Here is a 24,373-nt window from a genome sequence, read left to right as displayed (position 1 = left end):
GCAGATGAACTAAATAAGTATTTTGCATCAGTCTTCACTGTGGAAGACACTAGCTGTGTGCTTGATGTTGTAGTGTATGAAGGAAGAGAAGTGAGTGCCACAACTATTACAAGGGAGAAGGTGCTCAAAAAGCTTAAAGACCTAAGGGTACATAAACATGAAGAAAACTGCAGATGCTGGAAATTCAAACAACACACACAAATTGCTGGTGGAACACAGCAGGCCAGGCAGCATCTATAAGTAGAAGCACTGTCGACGTTTCGGGCCGAGACCCTTCGTCAGGACCAGCATTTTGTGTGTGTTGTAAGGGTACATAAGTCACCCAAACCAGATGAACTGCACCCTAAGGTTCTGAAAGAGGTAGTGCCAGAGATTGTGGAAGCATTAGCAATGATCTTTCAAAGTTCATTGGCATGGTGCCAGAGGACTGGAAAATTGCAAATGTCACTCCACTCTTTAAGAAAGGAAGAAGGGAGCAGAAAGGAAATTATAGACCAGTTAATCTGACCTCAATGGTTGGGAAGATGTTGGAGCCAATTAATAAAGCTGAGGTTATGGAGTACTTGGTGACCCAGGACAGGATAGGACAAAGTCAACATGGTTTCCTGAAGGGAAAATCTTGCATGACGGACCTGTTGGAATTCTTTGAGATTACAAATAGGATAGATAAAGGGAATGCAGTGGATGTTGTATATTTGGACTTTGAGAAGGCCTTTGAGAAGTGTCACACATGATGCTGCTTACCAAGTTAAGAGCGCTTAGTAAGACAGGAAGGTTACTAAAATAGTTAGAGCACTGGCTAATTAGTAGGAGGCAGCTAGTGGGAATAAAAGATCCTTTCTGGTTGGTTACCAATGACAAATGGTGTTCCACAGGGTTTGGTGTTGGGACAGCTTCTTTTTATGCTATATATTAAGGAGTTAGATGATGGAATAAATGGCTTTGTTGCCAAGTTTGCAGATGATTGCGAAGCTTGGTGGAGGGGCAGGTAGTGTTGAGGAAACAGGTAGGATGCAGTAGGTCTTAGACAGATTAGGAGAATGGGCAATAAAGTGGCAAATGAAAAAAAATGTTGAAAAATGCATGGCCATGCACTTTGGTCGTAGAAATTAATATGCAGACTATCTTCTAAATGAGGAGAAAATCGAAAAATCTGAGATGCAAAGGGACTTGGGAGTCCTTGTGCAGAACACCATAAAGGATAGCTTGCAGGTTGAGTTGGTGGTGAAGAAGGTATTCATTTCAAGAAGTCTAGAATACAAGAGCAAGGATTTGATGCTGAAGCTTTGTAAGGCACTGGTGAGGCCTCAACTTGAGTATTGTGAACAGTTTTGGGCCCTTCAGCTAAGAAAAGATGTGCTGGCATTGGGCAGGGTCCAGAGGTGGTTCACAAGGAACATTTGATGGCTCTGGGTCTGTACTCACTGGAATTTAGGATGGTGGGGGGGGGGGATCTCATTGAAATGTTGAAAGACTTAGACAGAGTAGATGTGGAAAGGATATTTCCTATTGGTGGGGGTGTCTAGGACAAGAGAACACAACCTCAGGATAGAGAGGTATCCATTTAAAACAGAGATGCCGAGAAATTTCTTTAGCCAGAGGGTGCTGAATTTGCGAAGCTGTGGAGACCAGGTTGTTGGGTGTATTTAAAGCAGAAATTGATAGGTACTTGACTGGACACAGCATTAAAGGTTATGGAAGAAGGCCAGGGAATGGCATCAAGGAGGGGAGAAAAGGATCAGACATTATTGAATGGCGAGCAGACTTGATGGGCCAAACAGCCTAATTCTGCTCCAATGTCTTATGGTCTTACAGAATATTCCCTGAGCAATCTTCTCTTCATCATGTACAGAGCAATGGTCTCATCAACACTGTCAATAAGCACTACTTAACATCAAATGCACTCTCTGATGCTTACTTTGGGTTTTACCAGGGCCAGATTGTTCCAAACGTTACTTGTTCCAAATATGATCATTTGAGAAGGAACTAAGAGTGTAACACTTGACATAGACTGCTGTTAGCCTAATATCTCAGCAAGGAGCCCTGGAAAAACTAAAGTCAAAGAATATTAAAGATAAGTAAATTTTCCAGTGGATGGAGTCATACCTAGCGGAAAGAAAGATTGTTTTTGGCCGTCGCCTTAGTTCTTGAACTTTATTGCAAGATTTCTCAGGGCAACACTTAAGCCAACAATTTTCAGTTGAGTTATTTATAACATTTCTTCCATAGTAAAGTCAGACATCAGGATATTTAATGAAGATTGTGCCCTGTTCCATCCTACTGCCAGCTCTATTGAAGATGAAACAACTTGTGCACACACTTGGCAAGACTTGAACAATGTCTAGGCTTGTCCTGTGATATGGCAGGTTACATCTGTGAACGGAACAGTAAAACAATGATCATGTCATCACAGGTCCTCCACCCTGTGAAGGATGGAAGGAGATTGTGGTTGCCAATAACTATCATTGGCTGATCGCTGCAGAAAATTCTGATATTCAGCTATTTGATTGTTCAGAAATCCTGGTCTGGAGCCAGGCACCTTTTAACACATCTGAGGTCCTGGTTTCCTTGTTCCTTTTCATTCAAAAGGCCCCTGCCTCCTGCACTCTCTTTAAAATCATCTATTTATGTTTCCCACATTCCCTTGAAAATTATTGCAGCCTTATTGTCCTATGCTCCATTTAAATTTATGAAGTTTATTTCAGAATTCAGTATCTGAAAAAGATTTAAAATCACGTTGGGATATTAATACATTTAATAGACCAGGAAATCTGCTAGTCCAGTACTACTATTGTCCCCATCGTGCTGGATTAATGGAGTTTTAATAGAGTTGACTGTAAGAATAAGAGGAGACAGCAAATGAATGTGTGGCAGGCATTCATATTTGGAGTCATTGGAATCTCTTCTGAGACAGAAGTAACCTACGCAAGACAGATGGGTTACACTTGAATGGAGGGAGATCAATATCCTGGCAGGCAGATTTGCTGGTGGTACTAGGGTGGGTTTAAAACAAAGAGGCAAATGAGAGACTGGAAGGTGCTGTGGAAATCAGTGAAAGCAAGTTAAATAAGCATGATCAGCAGGAGAATGGCAGGGAGCAATGAAAGCCTATTGAATTAAATTACATTTCTTTCAATGCAAGAGGTCTTATGGGTAAGATAGATGAACTGAGGACTTGGATAGCTATGTGGAACTGGAATATTATAGCCATTATAAAAATATGGCTAAATGAGGGACAGGACTGACAGCTTAATGCTCCATGATTCAGGTGTTTTAGGAAGAAACAGAGGAAAGAAAGAAGGGGAGTTGTGTATTTGCTTAAGGGAAATGTTGCAGCAGTGGTCAGAGATGAAAATACTAAACATTCAGTATGGGTGGCTCAGATCATTGGTGATTGCACTGCAGGCCCACCAATTAGTCAACGGGAATTGGAAGAAAAAATATGCAGGGAGACAGTGAACCGTTGTAAGAATATTGGGTTAAAAAGTAGGGGATGTTAACTTCTCTAAAATAGACTGGAAATTACATACTATTAGGAACTTAGATGGAGTGGGATTCTGTAAGTGTGTTCAGTAAGGTTCCTTGGCTCTACTGGGAAGAGGACAAAGCTCAATCTACTCGGTTAATATGGTGGGCAAGTGACTGAAGTATTCTTCTGAGTCCTGTACATCAAATGTTACACTTACACTCTTGCAGTTTGTCTCACAGTTTGCTGGGTAAACTTCTCATCAGCAGTCATGGCAGTGTCAATATCAGATGGCAAAGATTTTAACACCATTTGTTAAGGCTGTGTCCGTCATTACTCCTTTTTCTTTGTTGAGTCTTCACTGCTTATTCTGGTTGTATGTTTTGCTATCCAAAAGGAAAAGAACATTAGGTTAATTTTGTGGTTAGGAAAGGGTAAAATATGAAGAAAGGTTATATATGCTGACAGCATTTGCAGTTTGTAAAACTGAAAGGATAATGTGATGATCTGGAAGAGAGGGAGAGTTGGAGATTTACGTATGAAAATAAAATCCTTTCCTGCTCTCCCACCAGCATTACTGCCCAATGTCTGAGCAAAGGCTGCTCTGGATCTTAGTGTCCCCTTTGAGAATGAGGATGCACAGAAAATGTGTTCTCTGTGAGAAATAAGGACATTTGTTCCTCCCATTGAAACCCTCTCTGTCTCCACATTTGTCCTCCCCCAGTGAGTAGCCATTCTGTCTCCAGATGTATACCATATTCCACAAGAGAGAGGAAAATCTGTCAGTAAATGCCATACAATATTTTGAGTGATGTGGTTTTCATTACTAAATAGATGGGACTATTTACAATCTATGGGATGCAGATTTCAAGCTTCTAACAATGACACATGGCTGTGGGTAAAGTCAAGCACATATATGAAAATTAGTTATGTGTTATGAGTTTTGAATTATAGCATTTGAAATAATTGAACAACCTAGAGAGTTGCATTTAGTTCCTCAGTGCAAGGAACTGTTCTCCACTAGTACCTACTTCTAAGACTCTGTCCCCAAGCATCCTGTCAAAACAGAACATATTTCCAAATTTGCAACTTGTCCAGCAAACTTCCACTGTAACGTTTGAAAAGTCCTTTAAAGTGCCATTCTTCATTTTTTCCGTGGTCTGATTCACTTCCTTTCACCCCGTGAGTGTCTACAAAAACCAGACTATACCTTCCCCTTAAGAGACTTGAACTTGTAACATGTTACATCACTGCACTCCAGCTGATGCATACAGCAGGTGAACTATATGATAAGACTACTTCATGCATCATTTATCATTATCTGCAGTCAACCAAGCCAGCTACCTATGATCCATTGGGCTAACTACCTGGGGTTGTCCAAACTTTAACACATCGGTAAAAATCCAATCCGTTAATTAAATAATGTATTTATTTCAATGGCTTGTCAATATCCTTTACCAGTGATCACTTTAAAAAAAATAGCAGCAGTGGGGAAGAAGAACAACTTCAGGAAGGCAAACTTCTCATGTCAGTTCTGAAAGGGTGGGGCTTCTGATAAATAATTAACAAGTGATAAAACTCAGGTAGGTGTGGGTGTGCATTTTATATGGGGTGGTGGGAGGATTAGTTGAGATAATGCCTTCCCAGCACTGGTTGGATAAATCACTGGGTAATTTTTTCTGTAGAATGCCCAAATGCAATTAGCTTCCAGTCTTAGTGTGTACAAATTATTATTCCATTTCAATGTAAGAATTCATTTTGGCAGCAATGTAAATTACTGTGTTTATGAATAAAGTTCCATTGGCAACTAATAGCAAATGTCTATGTTGGTTTCATGTACTTCTTCAGCAATAATCAAATGACTGTGTATGTATCCTATGAGAGCAATTTAATTGTTATCGCCTTCTCACATGTGTTTAGCTGATGAGTCTTGATAGTATGTTGTCAGGATCATTCAATGAAGTGCTGACTACAAAAGTGTGAAAGATTTGTCACTCACAAACACTGCAGGTGCAAGTGAATTATATTACCATTGTAGTTCTCAGCCTGGTTTGGCTTTCCTAACCTCTGCCCTTAAGAGGATGTAATATTTGCCTAGTGTGATTTGTCACAACACATGATTTCAACGCGGTTGTGCAACTTAAGAATTTTAAACATGCGCATTGAACTTTCAAATATTCTTCCAGGATCTTACATCTATTAGGCTATTTGTATGTGTGAGCTGCAAGAATTATAAACATTTATGACCTGTGACATTTAGCTTTTGCTAGGTTTGTTATAATATTGAGATTACAAACCTGCATTAAATCTTTTGTATTTTGGCTGAAAAAACTCAAATTTCTTCAATATATTGGAACTATTAATTCTGTTTAAAATCATACCTTTTTTTATTCTTTTATATTCCAGTTAATCCAAATTTAAAACTATTGGAAAGTATATTTGCTTTCTCTAGTTTCTTTAACCTTAGATGATGGTTTATTTGAAAACTTAATGAGTTGAAGTTGTATAGAACATTGGTGAGGCCTAATTTGGAGTATTGTGTGCAGTTTTGGTTGCCTACCTGCAGGAAAGATGTCAAGATTGAAAGAGTGCAGAGAAAACTTACAAGGTTGTTGCCAGGATTTGAGGATCAGAGTTATAGAGAAGGTTGAATAGGTTAGGACTTAATTCCCTAGAACATAAAAGATTGAGGGGAGATTTGAAAGAGGTGTACATAATTATAAGAAGTATAGATAGGGTAAATGTAAGCTGGCTTTTTCCACTGAGGTTGGGTGAGACTAGAACTAGAGGTCATGGCTAAGGGTAAAATGTGAAATGTTAAAGGGGATGTTTAAGTTTAATGTGTGGCGCATGGCCAAGTGGATAAGGCGTCGGTCTAGTGATCTGAAGGTAGCTAGTTCGAGCCTTAGCTGAGGCAGCGTTTTGTGTCCTTGAGCAAGGTACTTAACCACACATTGCTCTGCGATGACACAGGTGCCCTTCCCTTGGACAACATCAGTGGCGTGGAGAGGGGAGACTTGCAGCATGGGCAACTGCCGGTCTCCCATACAACCTTGTCCAGGCCTCAGTCATCATCAAAAATTGATGGACAGCTGAAGAAGAAGAAAGAAGTTTAAGGGGGAGATGAGAGGGAACCTCTCAATAAGATCAAAACAACATTCAGCCATCAGCTGATTTGCGGCAAGAAGCCATAAAAGTGTTTTGCAATAGTAATCTCCAGCAAGAGAGAATTTGGTTATTTACCCTTGACATCTAAAGACATTACCTTTGTCAATCCCCCATCATCAACATTCTGGGGGTTACAGTTAACCAGAAATTCAGACAGGCCATTCAATCTGCAAGTATCCTTCAGTAAGTTATTCAACTCCTGATGTTTAATCATGCTTCCATCATCCTGACATTTGTCAAGTGTTTGATGGTGTAATTTTACTTGCATAAACTCACATGAAACTCAACTCCATCCAGTCCAAAGCAACCTGCTTAATTGGCACTCGATCCGCTACCTAAGTTTTTCATTCTTTTCATCACCAACTTACTGAGGATGCAGTCAACGCAGTCTACCAGATACCTAAAGTACTGCAATTACAACTCCCAAATCCATCAGCTTTGACACCAAGAAAGACAAAGGAAGCAGACACAAGAGAACAATATTATATATTTGATGCAACATTTCAACCTGAAATGTTGATACTTCCTTGATTCTCACAGGTGCTGCTTGACATTCAGTGTTCTTCCAGAAGATGGTTTGTTGATACCATATAAAAGTTCCCTCTGCTTCACACATTATTCTTACTTGGAAATATATCACTCTTCATTCATCACTAGTCTATTGAACTCCCTCCTCAATAGTATTTTGAGAGTATTTTCATTAAAGGACTTATTCAGCTCACCACCATCTTATGATTGTTAAGGATGTATGTTCCAATAAATACTGGTTTTGTGAACAAACAGATTAATATGGTTTTGTGAACAAACAGATTAATAACTAAAGTCAATCTATGCATCCTAAGATGTGATCCTGACCATTATCACTATCACAAATGCTTTCAAAAACCACATGCGCCACGATTATTTCCTAAGTAAATAAAACTTAAAGATCCTGTTGAATTCAAGAAAATTTTGATCTTTCAAATCATTGGACCAATAAATGCTAAGCAGAATTCAATATGGTGGAGTGCAGCATTACTTCTCTGAGAACAAAGAATGAATTGAATTTACTTTGTTACTTACATCCTTCACATACATGAGGATTAAAAATCTTTATGTTACATCTCTGTCTAAATGTGCAATGTGTAATTTATAGTAATTTGTAATAAATAGTATGTACAACAAGATAGTCAATATAGCAAAGGGGGAACATTTCTTACAAAGTTCGGTATACTGTATATAACCAGGGATATAAAGATGTAGTTGCAATGATCAATCTACTAAATTGTAAGCATGGTGGATATGCTTAGTGTAAAAGGTAAGTAAAAGTATTTGTGGAAGAATGGAGTTCTTAATTTAAAAAGTTTAGATCGTATTTGTTTGATATTTATAGACACCATCTCAGTATTTGTCACTAGAGGGAATAATTTTACTCTGCTTCACTTGACCCTGAAGTGTTCCCACAACCTATGGCCTCAATTCCAAGGATTCATCATCTCATGTTCTCTATATTTATTGCTTATTTATTATTGTTATATTATTATTATTATTATTATTATTTCTTTTGTAATTGCAGCTTGCTGTCTTCTGTACATTGGTTGCTGTCCATCCTGTTGGGTGAGGTCTTTCTTTGATTCTATTGTGTTTCTTGGATTTACTGTCTATGCCCGCAAGAAAATGAATCTCAGGTTTGTATATGACAACATATTACTTTGCAATATGTCTTACAACATGTACTTTGATTATAAATTTACTCTGAAGTTGACTTTTGAACTTTGAACATCTCAGAAAAAATACATTGTTGCCTCCTAATTGTTCAGAGGAGAGAAATAAAGTTGATTTTGGCAATCAGAGTGTGTGGATGTAGGGGCTTATTTACTGCTTGGTTCTTTACTATTCAAATAAATGACTCGGATGAAAAGGCAGTGTGGTCTCCTTCCAACATTTCTTCTGATAGATCATGTATTACCTGGGTTCAGTGGAAATGTGAGCACGAAGAGAAGGCAAATATTAGTAAAGTAATGCAGATTTAAGCAAATGAGTACAAATGAAGGAAAATCTGAATTTATTCACTCTGAGAGTAAAAATAAGAAACTATACTTTAAAAGCTAAGAGACTAGAAAATTTTGCTATGTGGAGGGATCTTGATGAGTTGGTTCATTAAAGGTAAAAAATTAACTTTGGATGTAGGTCATTGAATTAGAAAAGCAATTAGTATGTTAGTTGTAATTGCAAGAAGTTGGAATAGGAAAATAAGGAACTCTTGCTGGAGTTATGGAGAGTAAGATAAGACAAGTTGTAGAGTATTGTGCAAACACGAGGAAATCTGCAGATGCTGGAAATTCAAGCGATGCACACAAAATACTGGTGGAACACAGCAGGCCAGGCAGCATCTATAGGAAGAAGTACAGTCGATGTTTCGGGCCGAGACCTTTCGTCAGGACTAACTGAAAGAAAAGATAGTAAGAGATTTTAAAGTTCGACGGGAAGGGGGAAATCCAAAATTATAGGAGAAGACGGGGGGGAGGGGTGAAGCTAAGAGCTGGAAAGGTGATTGGTAAAAGGGATACAAAGCTGGGGAAGGGAAAGGATCATGGGACGGGAGGCCTAGGGAGAAAGAAAGGGCGAAGGAAGCACCAGAAGGAAATGGAGAACAGGCAATGAGTGATTGTGAGAGGGACAGAGAGAGAAAAATAAGGGGGGGGGGAGAGAGAAGGATAGATAGATAGATAGATAGACAAATAAATAAATAAATAAATAAATAAATGAATAGATAGATAAATAAATAAATAAATAAATAGATGAATAAATAAATAGATAAATAAATAAATAGATAAATAAATAAATAAGGGATTGGGTAAGAAGAGGAGGAGGGGCATTAATGCAAGCTAGAGAAATCAATGTTCATGCCATCAGGTTGGAGGCTACCCAGATGGAATATAAGGTGCAAACATGAGGAAATCTGCAGATGCTGGAAATTCAAACAGCAACACACACTAAATGTTGGTGGAACACAGCAGGCCAGGCAGCATCTATAGGGAGAAACGCTGTCAACATTTCCGGCCGAGACCGGGATAGGGTTCCCCTTGTCCTCACCTACCATCCCATCAGCTTCCAGGTCCAACATATAATTCTCTGTGCCTTCCGCCACCTCCAACGGGATCCCACTACCAAGCACATCTTTCCCTCCCTCCCCTTCTGCTTTCCACAGGGATCGCTCCTACGAGACTCCCTTGTCCATTCGTACTTCCCCCCCCCCCCCCCACCATCCTTTCCCACTGATTTCTCTCCTGGCACTTACCCTTATAAGCGGCACAAGTGCTACACCTGCCCTTACACTTCCTCCCTCACCACCATTCAGGGCCCCAGACAGTCCTTCCAGGTGAGGCGACACTTCAACTGTGAGTCAGTTGGTGAAGTGTAATACGTCTGGTGCTCCCGGGTGTGGCCTTTTATATATTGATGAGACCCGATACAGACTGGGAGACCGTTTCACTGAACACCTACGCTCTGTCCGCCAGAGAAAGCAGGATCTCCCAGTGGCCACACATTTTAATACCACGTCCCATTCCCATTCTGATATGTCTATCCATGGCCTTTTCTACTGTCAAGATGAAGCTACACTCAGGTTGGAGGAACAACCCCTTATATACTGGCTGGGTAGGCTCCAACCTGATGGCATGAATATTGACTTCTCTAACTTCCGTTAATGCCCCTCCTCCCCTTCTCACCCCATTCCTTATTTATTTATTTTCCTCCTCTTTTTTCTCTCTCTGCTCATCACTGTTTGCCTGTTCTCCATCCCCCTCTGGTGCTCCCTTCCCCCTTTCTTTCTCCCTAAGCCTCCCATCCCATGATCCTTTCCCTTCTCCAGCTCTGTATCCCTTTTGCCAATCACTTTCCAGCTCTTAGCTTCACCCCTCCCCCTCCTGTCTTCTATCATTTCAGATTTCTCCCTGCCCCTCCTACTTTCAAATCTCTTACTATCTTTTCTTTCAGTTAGTCCTGATGAAGGGTCTCAGCCCGAAACGTTGACAGTGCTTCTCCCTATAGATGCTGCCTGGCCTGCTGTGTTCCACCAGCATTTTGTGTGTGTTGTAGCGTATTGTGTGCAGCTTCAGTCCCAGCACAAAAGAAGGAATATAAAAATCTTGGTGCTATTTAATTTAGGGTCATTTGTTTGATTCATGAGCTGAAGAGATGGTCAATGAGGATTGTATAAACTTACACTAACTGAAGTTTAGAAGGATGAGAGGTAGTTAGCTTTATGGAAGCTTTCCTAAGGGATTAACAGAGGCTGTTTCCTCAAATTTTCTTCTGCAATTTTTTTGTTGTTTTCCAACAAATATTTGTTAGAATTGACTAAGTCATTTGATTGCTTAATGACTTAAGAATGCAATTCAAAGTTCAGATATCTCAGCGATATTATTCCTTGAAATGTATTTTATTCATCTTCAAAAAAATTAGCTGGCATGGTAATAAAGATTTTTTTTCATTCAGATAAGTTTTTACATGCCTAACCAAGGCAGCTATTTTTTTTCTTTATCTTCAGACAGTACATGTCAGGGCCATTTTATTGACTGGGTTTACACTTTATGTCATGGTATGTATGTGTTTTACTGATAACAGTTTAGACTTGACTGAGCACATACTGGCTTCTGAAATTGATAGTAAAAGCACAGTATATATGTCACAGTAATTTAAGAGTCATCAGTTTCAAGAAAGAATTAAAGACAACCTGTTTGTTTATGGTCGTTGTGCAATGAATTTGTGTTTCACTGTTGAATAGTTGCAATATAATAAACATTTTGCCAGCATGGTTTTCCCTGTTTTATATCTGAATCTGTTAGGAACTAATTGATTGAAATTGATTGCAATCATTAGTAAAGAACACCAACCTTGCTTATCATGCAATTACCAGTGTGGTCAAAGACAAACTGAATGGGGTTTGGTCTTTCGTCGTCTAACAGTTCCTACGTCCTGAACTTGTCTTTAGAACATGCATCTTAAAGAAACAACAGGAAAAGGAAGAATGAATGAGAAGATCAAAAACAAGGTAAAAGAGAAAAGGTTCAGGAGGATTAAGTAGATGTAGACGGTAGATCCACAGTTCAGTAGATGTAATGTCTACTACATTTTGACTTCTTCTTAAAAGAAAATTACGAAAGTTATTGAGTGAATCTATTCAGGTTAATGGGGACAAAATACTTGAATAAAATTAGGCAATTTTAACTTATATAAAAAATTGCACAATAATTTATATCCTAAATCAATAATCTTTTTGTTTTTTTAATGCAACCATATCAATTTTGTACAACCATAGGTAAAGGTCTCTGTACAATATCAAAGATATGAGAACTTTATATAGTTATTTTCAGATTGTAATTTAGTTAAAAAATGCAATCTGCCTTTTCAGCTGAAAATCACTTAATGTTAATGTCAAGAAAATATCATATAATTTTATGTCAGAGTCCTCAGCATGTTCAGCCTGCTTGTTGCTTCCACTGAGTGCTACAAGAGGTTAAACAAACATCAGAAATTTGGGCCAGCTCACGTACTGTTAAATAGCAAGATGCTCCACTCTGAACCCAGCTTTCAAATGTCGAGTGGTTTTACTGGATTTTATTACCATTGTTGAATGAAGCGGCTCTTTTCTCTTTCACAGCTGAAAGAACTAACATCTGTTGGAATGTCAGCTTCAGAAATCTGGGGTTAACTGTGTCTTCACCTGTACTTTTAACCTTTTGACATTGAACATATTCCAAACAAACACAAATTGCCACCTGTGTTTCACACATTAGAATACAGCTGAGTACACCTGAGGACTATCCTAAAACGATTACAAGTAATGAAAGCAGTTAATGAAATAGAGTTGTTTTTTTTTAATTAAAATAGAAGTGTTTAGAAAGAATAAAATAATTATTCTTTCCAGCACATTTCTCCAATTAATTCTCATGTAGAAATCTGCTGGGGAGAGAAATTATTTGATTTTCTTTTCTTTCCATAATCTGTTACATTTAATCTTGCAGTATATTATGGAAAGAAAATTAAGTGACATGTGGTCACCTTCACTCAGATTTGCATGAAAGAGTAAGATGTATTATTAGGGGTAACAATCAAGCTACATTCAGAATTCAAATGCTTTCCAAAGAAAACTATATGATATAAGCTTTCAAATGACTTCTCCAGGTTCATTTCAGGAGCTGTCAGAGGGAAGGAGGAGTTTGACATTGCAGCGAGGCATTGAGGCCCGGTCTAGATGTGGGGCCTCTGCTGCAATTCAAGACCCTTGGTGCAGCAGAATAGATGTCAGACATTTTTGGAATTGCAATTTAGTTACCGGTTAGCAGGTCTGAAAAGGGTTGGGGTATTAGGACAGCCAAAGTAGCAATCAAGGGCTGGCAGAATAGGCAGAAGAGGAACACTACTGTTTTGCAGAAGAGGAACACTTGGGATGGGATGGGAGGAATGAGAGATTGGAGCCTGTGTCTTAAATCAAAGGTGTGTACGTGCAGATGTATGTATAGTATTTTGTTTGTTGGTGTATGCCTGGGGCTGACGTGAAGTATTTGGCATGTCTTGCTTCAGGTGTATATGTGTGGGTGGGTAGGAAGCTAGTTGGGTAGAGGTGTTTCATTTGAGGACAGGAAGTAGAAACTAGGCCGCATGCTGAGGTGAGGAAATCTAGGAAATAATTGGGACAAAGTTTATCATGGGGGAAGGCCCGGATCATATTGGAGAATTTGGGCTGACAGGGAAGTAAGTAATAATTAAGTATGGATGGGGAGTGGGAAGAATGGTAGAAATAAAGGCTCTACCCTGCAATGATGATCTTGTGGTGAGGAATTCAGTGGGATCAATTAAAGGGAAACAGTAGTCTTGCCTGTCAGATGTCCCTATGCAGCCTTATATTTAAAATTTTAACGGAATTATCTTGCATTCTGGTGGCCAGGAACCATTGATCTTTGCTCCTCTAAGGCAACAAGCGACTGAGGTTATTGCATAAAAGCAGCATAATATTCTTATTGCACTATTTTGTTGATTCTTTCAGAAGGCTGTAAACTCACTTAAAATAGCGAGGACTATGCTTGTGTTAAATGAACAGAAGATGACATTGATAGTTTTGTTGGGGAAGGCAGGGGTCACTGCTATTCATTGCACCGTGTTAGTTTGTTGGCCGGAGGTTAAATTCACGGTCATCATTCTTTTAAATAATTGCCCTGAGCACCCGTTAAAGGAGAGGCTGTGCGTCTGCGAGAAGAAACTGGGATCACGAGAAACACAGTGCTGAGACTATGGGCCACTGGAGCAACAGGAGGGCACGTATCTGCTTTTTCAGATAACAGACCAGAGATTTCAGTGTGGCATGCTTTTACATGTCAGTGGCACGACCAGTGGAATTGCTGCCTCACTGATCCAGCGACCTGGTCTCATTTCTGACCTCGGGTGCTGTTTGTGTGGAGATAGCACCTTACCACTGTGTCAGTGTAAGTTTCTTCCTGATGCTCTGACTACTTCCTGTGTCTGGTTAGTGGGTTACTTAGCAAATGTAAATTGCCTCTGGTGTATAGGTCAATCTTAGAATCTGCGGAGAGTTGAAGGGAAAGGGTGCTTAATGATAGGGGCAGAAGTGATAGGCCAAAGACATTTTTCCAAACATAATTCCAGTAGGTTGAGAAGGAGTGGGATATTCCACTTCTGTAGCAGTTAAGAGGAGAACTAGTACTGGAGGTCATTGAAATTAGAGAACAGCACTTAAGAATTAGGAGAAGACAAGGCCATTTCTCCCGTCAAGTTTACTTCACTATTGATAAAGACTGTGACTGACCTTTTACCTCAATGCCATTTCCTCCACTGCCACCTTAACTGTTGACTTCTTCATATATGTAAAAACCTATTTACCTCTGTTTAGAGTGACTTCAGTAACTGAGCCTTCATGGGATTCGGAGGTAGAAAATTTCAAAGAGTCATTAGTGTCTAAGTGAAGAAATGTCTCCTACATCTCAGTGTTAAAAACCCTATCCTTCTGCTGAGAGGATGATCCCTGGTTTGAGATTCTTCAGCCGGGTGGATGGTGAGGACAGAACCAAGTAAGTTTAATGATTCACTACTGGCTGCTACAAGCCCAGTTAGGCAGATGTGTCAGTATTTGTGCTGCAAAAGTTATTTTTGATAACAGATATTGAATTCCCTCACACAACATACATTGTATGCCCTACTTTCATTGGCTTAGTCAGGTGATATGTTGGAGCACTGGGTCAAAGGGGGCAGTGTGGACAGTAATCAGTAGGTTTCCTTGCCATTGTTTTGCCTGATACTGTGAGACTTCATAGGGGATAGAGTACAATTTAAGTACTCCCAGGACGATTCCACCCTGCATGTCTGTTCTATGACATTCTACCAGAACACACCCAGTGATTGTGATGGGAGAGTCTAACTATAGTGTATCTTTCTGTGAGGAAGAAAATGTCAGGCTACTGCTTGTTCTGCATGGAGAACACATCTACCAATTTATAAACCAGTTTGTGAGAACTTTCCAAGGTCAATTGGCTGCAAGTGACTTTGCTATTGTTTGAATCTGAATTCCATGCCATAGTCAATGCTGGCTTGTCTGTTTGGATTTAATCTTTCACTTTTACAGCATTATCATGCTACTAAGGGCCTTGCTTGGCTATTTCAGAAAGTATTTGTGGGTTTGGAGTCATATATAAATGATCATGTTAGCATGGGAACTTATGCTTTCTGAAGGACTTTGATAAATTTCTATAAAAATCCAGTTATAGTTTTGGACATTGCTAATAATTAGTTTCTTTGTAAATAAAAGAACCAAACAGTGAACTAAAATTCTGCTTCTCATACAAATGCTTTCTCATTTCTTCACCTGCCCATCAGCTCCTTCTGGTTCTTCGCCTCCTTCCCTTTCTTCCATATCCACTGCCCTCTCCCATCAGGTTTCCAGCTATCCCACCTACCTCTCCCCATCACATGGTCTCACCTATCAGCTGCCAGCCTGTACTCAGCCTCTCCCCACACCCCCCCAACTTGTTGTGTCCCTCCAGCACTTTGTGTGTGCTGCACAATGTTTTGGTGTAATTACATTGGGTCCTGGTGAGGACGCACCTGGAACATTTTGTGCATGAAGAACAATATATTCACAATAGGGAGAGTGCATGGAAGATTCACCAGCTCACTTTCTTGGATTTGTCTGATCAGAAGAGATGAAGTAGACTGGGCTTCTTTTCTCACGAGTTTTGAAGAAGACAAACTCATTGAAACATACAAGATTCTTTTGGTACTTAAAATGTTTCCCCTGACTGAAAGCATATTCTCAAAATAAAGCAACACACACAAAATGCTAGTGGAACGCAGCAGGCCAGGCAGCATCTATGGAAAGAAGTACAGTTGACGTTTTGGGCTGAAATCCTTCTGCAGGACTCAAAATAAAGGTCGGCCACTCAGTACTAAGATGAGATGAAATTCCTTCGCTCAAAGGGCAGTGATTCTTTTTGTAATTCTTTGCCCCAGGTGCAGTGGGAGCTCAGTTGCAGTGTATATTCAAGACAAAGTTTGATTTTTTTGATATTAATAGAATCAAGGGATTTGATAGAGGAGTGCTGCTGAGGTAAAAACCTGGCCATTATTGTTTGATAGAACAATAATGGTCAGTGTTTGCTGAATATCTATCTGTTCTTGCTTCTGTTTCTTATGCTTTTGAGAACCATGCAATAATGCAATTATATTTGCAACCATTGCTATAGATTATGCAAATCACGTATGAACTGTTAAATGGCCCAAGTTTCTGTGTTTCAAGCTGCATTATCCATGGTCTCCTGCAGAGGGAAGGATTCTAACAAAAATCCCCCATTTCCAGCTACAACAGTTTTTGCTATCGTTCTGCTGTTCACCATCACTTCTCCTTCCTCGAAAATGCTAAAAAATAAAAATGAACTCTATATAGAGGTTCCAAACCAAACTAATACATCAAAGAATATTGTGAATGTCGACGTGCTGAGGGAACTTTGTAGACTTATGTACCATTTCTCCACTAACATGGGGCCTATGTATGGCTGCTAAATACGTACTACATTGCATTGTGCACGTCATTCGGGCTGCCCTCTGAAGCTCCTTTATGGAATCCCCTGCACCAGGAAGCTGGCACCTCTTATGTCCTTTCCTTAAAATTGACTGCAAGCTATTCAAACCATGAAGTCAGAATGATCACTAGTCTTTTGGAGCATTAAATCGAAGACCAGTATCATTTCCTCTTTGCTCGCATCTTGCTTTGGATTATTATTCTGGTCAACCTGATCAAAATTATACTGATGTGGTGAACTATGTGCCTGTCTGGACACGCCCCCCTGCTGACTGCTCCTGTGGCTCCTCCCACAGGCCCCTGTATAAAGGCGATCTGAGGCCTGACGCTCGGCCTCGGTCTCCAGGTCATAGTATGATGGACACTCACTCCTGGTTCCTTCTTCCAGTCAATAAAAGCCGATATCTCGCCTTACGTCTCAGTGTGAGTTATTGATGGTGCATCAACTGAACTGTGATGTTCATTGTGGCTGAGACTTAGCTGTGTTTTAACTTTGTAGGGATAGCTTTGGGGGCACCACGGGGAGTTAGGTGACAAGTTAGGGATTACAGACAGGGGTGGGGGAAGTTAGAGGTCAGGGGCAGTAAATGAATCAGAGGCAGGAGCAGGTTGGTCAGAGTGCTCTATGGTATGGCAGAGCGATCCCTATGGACAAATACTGGATTAGCTGGTACTGAGGATGGATATTCAGTGACCTCTATGGTCAATGACCAATGCGAGCAGGCCCTATTAATGAGGGTTGATGATACCTCTGGTCAGTGACTTTTCTCAGGTTGGCGAGTCCAGGGTCAGAGTTCTGTGCAGCCAGGAGACAGGAGCTATGAGGGCCAGTGACATCCGCACAGTTCAGTGAGTTCTGGGATTGGAGATCCATGCGAGTCCAGAGGCTGAGGCCCAGAGTTGCAAGTCCCATGAGCAGCAAGACCTGAGATTGAAACTGAAAGGTCAGTGAAGTCTGGAGGTCAAAGTTCAGGGATTGGTGAATCCGGAAAGTGAAGTACGAAAGTCTAAGACAGGAGATGGCGAGTCAGGAGGTCAAGCCCCATAGGTTGAAACACCTGGGTTGGCACGTCTCGGGTCAGAGGTCTGTGAGTCTGAACCAGTTACTGGAGGTTAAATCCTGATGAAGGGACTTGGCCCAAAAAGTCAACGGTACACTTTTCCATAGATGCTGACAGGCTTGCTGATTGCCTCCAGCATTTTGTGTGGGTTGACTGGTGGTTGAGCCCTGATATCTTACAATCTGGGGCCAAATACTGTTGCTCAGAGGTCTGGAGGTGGCTGTTATGTTTTATAACTCCAAAATATGAAATCAAGGGATTTTGGTATGCATATATGTAAAGCTTCATCTTAAGTTTAACAGGAAATGCACATATGACATGGCAGTGTAATGATAAATGTCGTTTATGTACCTTTAATGCAATGCATTATGTAAACAGCAAAGAATACTTAAACAATATGTTTACAATATTACTCAAATATTGCTGAAATATTAAATATGCAACAGTGGCCTGTCCTGGGGTTGGTGGCCTGTCTGTATATTTGACTGGGAGGGTGGAACAGGGGCTTGCTTTATGTGGTGGTTCTGTTGTTGTTGCTGCTTGTGTTGTTCATTCTGCTGAACTTGCTGCACATGCTATGTTGGCACCAATATTTGTGGTGACACTTCCTGGCTGTCGCCCGCACATCTTTCAGTTGTGTTGGTTGTTAACGCAAACAACATATTTCACTGTATAGTTCAATGTATGTATGAAAAATAAGTGAATCTGAATATGAATTTGCTCATAGTAATTTGAAACCAGAAATGCACAAGGGTGGGAGGAGGGAATGATAAAGGCATGTTTATTCCATTCACGGTTGATAAATCAGGGGACATTTTGGTATATGTCATTATGAAGATATCATTATCTCTCATTTCAGCCTAAAACATTGCCATAGCACTCGAGGTCAAACACCATTTCTTTCCAGCTGCTGCTGCATATGAATATTCTCACCTATGTTCTGCAGAAGGTAATGACTATGTGTTAGTGATGGGTGATGTGCCTGTCAATGCATTCAGACTGTTGGATATAAATATGCAAGACTTTTTATCATGCTGGGTGTATGCGCATGCCGTGGAGAACATGAGTGTAGTAAAGTCACAATGGGTGGAGAATGTTAGAAAGTTATATCTCTGTTGTAACGGAGCAGTGTATGGGTCTGTCACTGTTTGGTGTAATAAGACTGTATCTCATGATTGCACTACTGCACAGGCCTTTCCTTTGCAAACTTGCTAAATCTTAGGGCTAGTTCTTTCCAAGGAGTTGAACTGCTTCAGGGTTTAAACAAAGGTTGTCATGGGTGACTACTGGCAATTGTTTGGAGAAGGAGGAATAGGGAACGATCAGGTGAGAATATTGTTGCTTGGATAAGTGGGGGCAGGCAAGGCTCATAAGAAAGGGAGGGAGATATTCATTTGATATTGATTTAGATTCTATGAAACAAAAATTCTTAATAAAAAGCAAAGTCTCTGCAGTCCATGATCCTATCCTGACTCTACCTGCTCAAGGAACAACTTTTCTCCCTGATTCTGACCTTTAGCCAAATCTTGACCCACCCCCACCCCAGAACTTATGATGCCTGTTACTTTCACTCATCTACTCAATAGTTCAGTTTGTGACTCTCCCTTGAAATGCAAGCCCTGGATTTAACTCACTTGCAAAGGAAAGACCTTTTTTTCTATCCGGCTCAGTACAGCTTGATGGTTTGGTCCTCATACTCCACTGAACTACACACTTGTGTGGTTTGCTATCATATGACTTTGTAAACATGTCTTGGCAGGAGTTGTTAAACTCCAAGCCAGAGCATTTAATGGTGCAATCATTCTTCTTAACTATTGGTGTGAGGTTATTGATCTTTATTCAGCACTGAATCTTGGTCCTCAGGCCTGTCATTGACCTCTAAAGCTGTCTCTGATCGTCGCCTGCACAACGTGTGTCTGGACAGGCTCCAGTCTCCACCAAATATTATACTTTTTGCCTCCTTTACTGTGGTAAACTATGTGTATCTGTCTGGACACACCCCTTTGCTGACTGCTCCTGTGGCTACTCCCACAGACCCCTGTACAAAGACTGAGGGAGGCACTGCTCCTCCCTCAGTCGCCGAGATCCTGTGCTCCCTTTTGCTGCTAATAAAAGCCTATCGTTCACCTCCCGTCTCCGAGAGTTGTTGATGGTGCATCATTTACCAAGACCTTCACTGGGTTAATAAAATAAATCAAGTCCTCTCCCAGCATTTGAGATCATCTTCCAGATCTGAATGAGTCACAGTAGCCTACCCTGTCTCTGCTACAGCCGTGGTGCTCCTTCACAATTAGTTATACAGTTTTGGTCTTGTGTCAGTTTCAATGGCTGTATAGCAGCGACACCAATCAAAACAATTCAACTCATCTATTTTATTTTTGATCAAGCTAGGGGATCTGATTTCCTGACTTAGAGTTGGGTTGGAGCCTGCTTGTTACATCATTATTTGATTGGGTCACAGCAAAAAAATTAATAATGGTGTAGTGTGATATTAAGAGTTCTGATTCATTGGTTGACCTGTAGCTAACAGCAGGGTTTGGACTGGTTTTCTAGTTTCAACTCCTATTCCAAGAATTCTAGGATCTCTGCTTTTAAATCCTCCTCCCTCCACCGTTTTCTCAAAATAAAAGCTCTTGTTCTGACACAATTCTTTTTTGAATTATAATTTTTAATTAAGAAAATGTTTGCTATTTTACATCAAATTTGCCAAAAAGGAATTTACCACATGTTCTTTAGTTTCTTAAATTTAAGCAGCAATTATGAAAAAACCATAAGGTATTTTCTAAAAAAAGATTCATTTAAAATAAATCAGAGTAACTTGGCCATGTTTAATCAGATTTAAAAGGGTCATTGGTAGTACCATAATTCAAAGAAGTCAGAAATGAATTCGCAAACTGACTTGCATGTTCTATCAGTGTTCTATGGTTCTGAAGCTGTCAGCATAGATTAGCCACACTTTCCAGCAGCTACCATAAAACTAGAAATGATTCTATTTAATGAAAATAAATCAGGCAGCAGGAAGTACCAGCAGAGCTACACCATTCCTCGGTGTGCAATCTATTAGTGCTTTCAGTTTGTTCAATTACGCTTTCAGTAAAGGTAAACCTATAAGATTCTGAACTGTTGGAGATGTTCTAAATGTGCTGTGCTATGCTGTGTACTGTAAATACCAGGGATTTGAAAAGTGGTCAATCTTGTTGTGAGTATCACTTTTCTGCATGTGCTTCAGGGTGAAATATGCAGATAGTTTTACTGTTCTGAAATTTTAAATGATTCAAAATCAATCATCCCCTTTGGTCACTGTGTAAATCATCACCATTGTATGCCACTTTCACATAGAAGAATTTTTGTAAAATAATATTTACCAAACCTCTCTTTGCTTTTGTACAACCCAGGAATTATAGTAAACTACATCATAAGCCTTTGTTGTGCACTGCACTTCATAAGAAGGACACAACAGAACTTTCTGTAGAACTTTCTCCCCCTAATAAGGTTTACTAAACAATTTTCAATGAAATCAGCAACTGCTTAATATTAAGAACCCTTGTTATTTATGTAAGCACTGTTTGTTGTAGTAACTTTTAAGCACAGATCTTCTACGTACTGTTCTCCTCATAAAGGCAATTGTACATTGGTAAGGTAGAGTTGGATGTGTTCATAACCATCATATGTTATTGCCCAGGTAATCACTGTTCATGTGCATGCCTGGATTATTCTTTTCTCCCCTGCAGCCAATAGATGCCAAGGCCAATTATGTGCCCATATTTCTACCCCCAGGTGAGATTAGTTTGCTAACTCAACACAGAACACAGATTGAACTTAGGACCTCCATGTCTGCAAGGCTCAGTACCAGAAAATAGTCTAAATGCACACGGATTTGGGAAAGGCTTCTTCATGAAATCCAAATAGCTTAAATGCGCTATTGCCAAATTAACTATTCATTGGAGCTAACTAACGTTTGGAATTAAATATACCAGCACCTTCTGTCACATATGTAGTAATATTTTATTGAAGATCTGATAGCAAAAAGCTAGCTAATTAGATGTTTGTGCAAAATATGTTCTAAAACCATGCTTCTCCATGTATTTGATCTTCCAAAGTCATTCCTAGTATACAACCTATCCCCACCTGTCATTGAATATATCATAAAGAATTGTGTAACTGATTTTCTGGCACAAAAATATGCAAAGGAACGGGATCCAAAGAGGAGACATACAAAATTGGAGTAAAAATAGTAGTCCTCAGGATTAGGAGCAATTTATCATTCAACAAACTCAAAGACGGGTTAAGAAGTTGGAAGGTGAGGATAAGCTTACAAGGAGCATAAAAATGAAACCAAAAAAAAATTTCTGTAGATATAAGAGAAAAGAAAAGTTTGTGAAAGCAAATGTCTGGTTTGAAACAAGAAAAGTTATAATATGGGAAAAAAGACAAAAATAAACACATGCATTGACTTTACAATGGAGGACACAAATAACCTGCCAGGTTTGTTAGGGAGCCAAAGGACTAGAAAATGAGAGAGATGAACAGCAGGAAATCAGTATTATCATCAAAAGAGTGCAACAGAAATGAATGAGATTAAAGTCTGACAAGTCCTCAGGGGCTGGTTATCCAGCATCCTGGTATACTAAAGGAAGTAGGGTGGAAATAGCTGATGCATTGTTAAGTATTAGAAAACATTTATCGAATAAGACAAACTCAGCATGGGCTTCTGAAATGGAAATCATTTTTGGCAAATCCTTTGGATGTTACTGAGGAAATAACTAGTACAATAGATAAGGGTGAACCAGTTGATATGGCGTGTTTTGTAAGTCATTTGATGCTCCCACTTTAGAAGTTAGTGTACAAAATTCAAGCACATGGTTCTGGGGATAATTTGCTGGTATGGATTAATATGGAGGAAGGCAACTGAGATAGGAATAAACAGCATTTTCCTAGAAGGTAACAGTGACCAGTGGTGTGTTGCAGGGATCAATACTTGGATTCTAGCTACTCACAGATGGATGAAAGAATTATATGCAGCATCTGTAGATTTGTAGATGATATCATGATGGGAGGGGTAGGGTGTGCTGGGGTGGGCAGAGTGAACTATGTGAAAAAAGGAAGGAAACCCCAATGTGATTTGAACAGGTGGGATTGCTGCGCATTGGGCAGGCAAGGTAAAAAATCGACATACAGCTAAATAAATCGTGCTTGGTTCACTGAGAGGCATGTTATTAACAATGAAACATTCCTGATGGTGCCAAATAGACTGTGTATCTTGGAGGCTGTGTTGGTCCAATGAATGGATTGCACTGTGACAAGGTTGGTTAGAATTCATGGACCAGTCAAATCTTCTCTCATCCTCAACACAGGTGCTCCTTACATCAGAGCTAGGTCCTAACCCCCTCCTTTACTCTCTGTATACACATGACTGTGTCACCAGCCACAGCTCCAATCTGCTAATTAAATTTGTTGATGCCACTACATTGTTTGGCCTAATCTCAAATAATAATGAAGCAGTCTACAGAGAAGAAGTCATCGACATGACACGGTGGTGTCAAGTAAACAACCTCTCCCTCAATGTCATGAAAACAAAGGAACTGGTTGTGGACTACAGGAGAAATGGAGACAGGCTAACCTCTATTGACATCTATGGATCTGGGGTTGAGAGGGTGAACAGCTTTAAGTTCCTCAGCATCCACATCACTGAGGATCTCACGTGGTCTGTACACACCAGCTGTGTGGTGAAAAAAGCACAACAGACTTCTTTCACCTCAGATGGATGAAGATGTTTGGCATGGGTCCCCAAATCCTAAGTATTTTCTACAGGACCACAATTGAGAGCATCCTGACTGGCTGCATCACTGCCTGGTATGGGAACTGTACTTCCCTCAATCGCAGGACTCTGCAGAGAGTGGTGTAGACAGCCCAGCACATCTGTACATGTGAACTTCCCACTTCTGAGGACATTTACAAAGAATGGTGTGTAAAAAAAGGCCAGAAGGATCACTGGCCGTGTCACCCCAGCCACAAATTGTTCCAGCTGCTACCATCCAGGAAATGATACTGCAGCATAAAAGCCAGGACCAATAGGCTCTGGGACAGCTTCTTCTACCAGGCCATCAGACTGATTAATTCATGCTGATACAATTGTATTTCGATGTTTTTCTGACTGTCCTGTTGTATGTACTATTTATTATAAACTACTATAAATTGCACATTTAAACAGATGTAATATAAAGATTTTTACTCATGTATATGAAGGATGTAAGAAATAAGGTCAATTGAATTCAATTCAGTTCTTTCTTCTATTTTTATATGACCATGACCATTTGTCTATGACCTTGACCTTGTGCTAATGGCAAGCCATTGGGATCATATGAGGCCACTGGATCTGCAGACTGAGATATTTGTTTATCTACAGTTACCAAATATTAGAGCCAGCAGTCTTCAAAGAGGGCCACTGGCACTGATTTTTTCATAATATAAAAGTAACAGGAGCATATTTAGAATACATAAATTAAATTTTAGAGTGAGTGGATAAGAGACATTTTAAATCATGCATAGTGTGATACCTTTAGCTTATTTTATTGTGAGTTAATTATGAATCAGAATGAGAATCAG

Source organism: Hypanus sabinus, chromosome 2 (assembly GCF_030144855.1).
Source record: "Hypanus sabinus isolate sHypSab1 chromosome 2, sHypSab1.hap1, whole genome shotgun sequence".
Lineage (NCBI taxonomy): Eukaryota > Metazoa > Chordata > Chondrichthyes > Myliobatiformes > Dasyatidae > Hypanus > Hypanus sabinus.
The sequence above is the reverse complement of the archived record's forward strand: the minus strand, read 5'-3'. Positions refer to the sequence as shown.